We start from the raw sequence: 4,543 nt of genomic DNA, 5'->3' as shown, positions 1-4,543 counted from the left end.
CCTCAACATCCCCAATATATCCACCAAATTTCATTCAGATATCTCAATATTTATTATACATCTATATCAAAATATGTTAAAATTTTGGTTTAACTTGGCCACCGCCAAAACTATGAGGGCCACCAACTTGAAATTTTCACCAAATATATATCTCTACACCACCAATATATCCGTCAAATTTCATTCAGACATCTCAATATTTACTATATATCTATATGAAAATATGTTAAACTTTTGGTATAATTTTGCCACCGCCAAACTATGAGGGCCACCAACTTGAAATTTTCACCGAATATGTCTCTCAACACCCCGAATATATCCACCAAATTTCATTCAGATATCTCAATATTTACTTTATATCTATATCAAAAAATTATCAAAATTTTGTTACAACTTGACCACCGCCAAAACTATGAGGGCCACCAACTTGAAATTTTCACCAAATATATATCTCTACACCCCCAATATATCCACCAAATTTCATTCAGATACCTCAATATTTATTATATATCTATACTTAAAATTGTTAAAATTTTGGTATAACTTCTCCACCGCCAAAACTATGAGAGCCACCAACTTGAAATTTTCACCAAATATATACCTTACACCTCCAATATATCCGTCGAATTTCATTCAGATATCTCAAAATTTACTATATATCTATATCAAAAAATTGTTAAAATTTCAGTATAACTTGGCTACCGCCAAAACTATGAGGGCCACCAACTCGAAATTTTCACCAAATGTGTTCCTCGACACCCCCAATATATCCAACAAATTTCATTCAGATATCTAAAAGTTTGCTATATATCTATATCAAAACTTTCAAGTTGGTGACCCTGATAGTTTTGGGGGTGGCCAAGTTAAACCAAAATTTTAACAATGTTTTGATATAGATATATAATAAATTTTGAGGTATCTGAATGAAAGTTAGTGGATATATTCGGGGGGTTGAGGGACATATTTGGTGAAAATTTCAAGTTAGTGGCTCTCATACTTTTGGCGGTGGCCAAGTTATACCAAAATTTTAACAATTTTTGATATAGATATATTTTAAATATTGAGATATCTAATTGAAGTTTGGTGGATATATTGGTGGTGTAGAGGTATATATTTTGGTGAAAATTTCAAGTTGGTGGCCCTCATAGTTTTCGCGGTGGCCAAGTTTTACCAAAATTTTAGCAATTTTTGATATAGATATATAATCAATATTGAGGTACGTAAATAAAATTTGGTGGATATATTGGGGATGTTGAGGGTAATACTTGGTGAAAATTTCAAGTTGGTCGCCCTCATAGTTTTGGCGGTGGCCAAGTTACACCAAAATTTAACAATTTTTGGATATAGATATATAGTAAATATTGAGATATCTGAATGAAATTTGGTATATATAATGGTGTTAGAAATATATATTTGGTTAGAATTTCAAGTTGGTGGCCCTTATATTTTTGGCGGTGGCCAAGTTATATCAAACTTTTAAGAATATTTTGATATTGATATATAGTAAATATTGAGATATCTGAATGAAATTTGGTGGATATATTGGTGGTGTAGAGGTATATATTTGGTTAAAATTTCAAATTGGTTGCCCTCATAGTTTTTAGCGCTGGCCAAGTCATACTAAAATTTTAACAATGTTTTGGTATAGATATACTGTAAATATTGAGAATCTGTATGAAATTTGGCAGATATATTGGTGGTGTAGAGATTTACATATTTGGTGAAAACTTCAAGTTGGTGGCCCTCATAGTTTTGGCGGTGGCCAAGTTACAGCAAAATTTTACAATATTTTGATATAGATATATAGTAAATATTGAGGTATCTGAATCGAATTTGGTGGATACATTGGTGGTGTAGAGGTATATGTTTGGTGAAAATTTCAAGTTGGTGGCCCTCTTAGTTTTGGCGGTGGCCAATTAATATAAAAATTTTAACAATATTTTGATATAGATATATATAGTAAATATTGAGATATCTGAATGAAATTTGGTGGCTTTATTGGGGGTGTCAAGGGTCATATTTGGTGAAAATGTCAAGTTGGTGGCCATCATAGTTTTGCGGTGGCCGAGTTATATCAAAATTTTAACAATTTCTTGATATAGATATATAGTAAATATTGAGGTATCTGAATGAAATTTGGTGGATATATTGGTGGTGTAGAGGTATATATTTGGTTAAAATTTCAAATTGGTGGCCCTCATATTTTTTAGCGGTGGCCAAGTCATACAAAAATTTTAACAATGTTTTGGTATAGATATACAGTAAATACTGAGATATCTGAATGAAATTTGGCAGATATATTGGTGGTGTAGAGATATATATTTGGTTAAAATTTCAAGTTGGTGGCCCTGATAGTTTTGGCGGTGGCCAAGTTATACCAGAATTTTAACATTTTTTGATATTGATATATAGTAGGTATTGAGATATCTGAATGAAATTAGGTGGATATACTGGAGGTGTTGAGGGACATATTTTTGGTGAAAATTTCAAGTTGGTGGCTCTCATAGTTTTCGCGGTGGCCAAGTTATACCAAAATTTTAACAATTTTTTGATATAGATGTATAGTAAATATTGAGATATCTGAATGAAATTTGGTGGATATATTGGTGGTGTAGAGATATATATATTTGGTGAAAATTTTAAATTGGGGGCCCTCATAATTTTGGCGGTTGCCAAGTTATATCAAAATTTTAACAACGTTTTGATATAGATATATAGTAAATATTGAGATATTGGAATGAAGTTTGGTGGATATATTGGGGGTGTTGAAGGACATATTTGGTAAAAGTTCAAGTTGGTGGCCCTCATAGTTTTTGCGGTGGCCAAGAAAATGTTCTGGTCAGTTAATTAGACACACCCTTTATTCTGTATCATTTTACTTGCCAATAACGATAGCCTTGCCTCTTTGTGAGAAATTGCAACTTTTTTTTTATTCTGCCAATTGTAAAAGTATACTCAACAAGAACTTCTCTACACTTTAAGACATTTTAAGAAAAAAATGCCCTCTTTTCCCTCTGCAAATTTTGAGCATTTTTTTCCCTACGCCGAGGAAAATTTCCCTCCATCTGGCAACTTTGAGTGGGGAAAGATTCTTTGCTGTTTTCTCGTCGTTACTTGATATTAGTGCTGTCGAATTCTTGTGACATTTGCGGTTTTCGGTTTTTGAGGAAACCGGTTTTCTGAAAACTGAAATCCGCAAATGCGGTTTTCAAAACCGAAACCACAAAAGCGGTTTCAGTTTTATGAAATTTCACTTTTTTCAAAAACCGGTTCCGTATTCTTCAAAAACCGATTTCGACAGCACTAGTGTATAGAACATCTCGGTAACCACTGAAGATACGGAAGTACTGTAAGATTAGGATTAGAATTAAATTTCTGGGCATTTGGCATCAATGACGGTTTGACGGTGCTAGCGTGTCACGTATGAAGGATGACATCCCTAGGCGATAACACTACCCGGGGAACTGGAAAGAAAGAAAGGAATGTAGAAGAAAGAATGTGACCTGAGACCATACGTTAGGTTCCATCCCGGCATTTGCCTGGTAGGAATGAGGAAAATCCAGAAACACCTCACTCAACTGAATTTCACACTTTTTCGGACCGCTCGCTCTAAAGGCGTGGGCGTTAGCAAATACGCTACTCGGGGCCACTGGAAAAATTATGAGAGAGCAGTGTTACTGAAAACAATTGATATTCCATCTAAAAATGTTGAAATTTAGAACGCTGGATCAATTGTTTGGTCTCTACAGTGGATTAACGCCCAACGGTAAAGAAAAATGCAATGTTGCCACGCCATTGCTCAATAACAGTGCATGAAAGAATGAGTAGTTTGAAGTATTGTTTACATACGGCGGAAGGAACGAGCACAGTGAAGGATAAAGGATCACACATGACCTCAGTGTCCACGCAATGGTGTCACCAACAGAGGGGAGTAGGTACGGAAATGTCGTACAACCTTGTTTCCTTGACACTTGGCAGTGAATAGTACCAGAACGAAGTATTCAAACTCTCACACAAGGAATATCAGTGCAATTCATTTACCCATTAAATGCATAAAATAACATAAATATTGTACAATAACAATAACCAAAGAAATTGATTACATGAATAGATGAATAAATAAAAAGAACCTCCCTGTTTTGAAATCAAGTAACCTTGTAATTGTGCGTATTTGTGGTGAGGTACGTAGACTTATGTGAATCAATCAAGAATACCGTCCGATGCAATCAAGAATACCATCCGATGAAGAGACCTCTGCAAGTATTCTGCGTTCAAATTCGCCATCATTTCATTTTGCTCTTAACTGTTTGTTTTGTGGTGAGCCTGACAGATATGACGGTAAATGGAAGAATCACTGTCTAATTCCACTAAAAGCTAATACTTTTCAAGAAACAATATCGAAATTATCTGAAGAACGCAATGATGATTAAGTCATTACTGTAAAAAGTTGTATTAATACGCCAGAGATTTGTTTGCAAAAGACGCATTATACCACACTATTTGCAGCGTAAATTTTAGAACAGGAAAGGGGATTGCAGGAAAG

Source organism: Thermobia domestica, unplaced genomic scaffold (genome assembly GCF_964235325.1).
Source record: "Thermobia domestica unplaced genomic scaffold, izTheDome1.hap1.1 HAP1_SCAFFOLD_1479, whole genome shotgun sequence".
NCBI classification, from domain to species: Eukaryota; Metazoa; Arthropoda; class Insecta; order Zygentoma; family Lepismatidae; genus Thermobia; species Thermobia domestica.
This window is presented reverse-complemented; position numbering follows the sequence as displayed.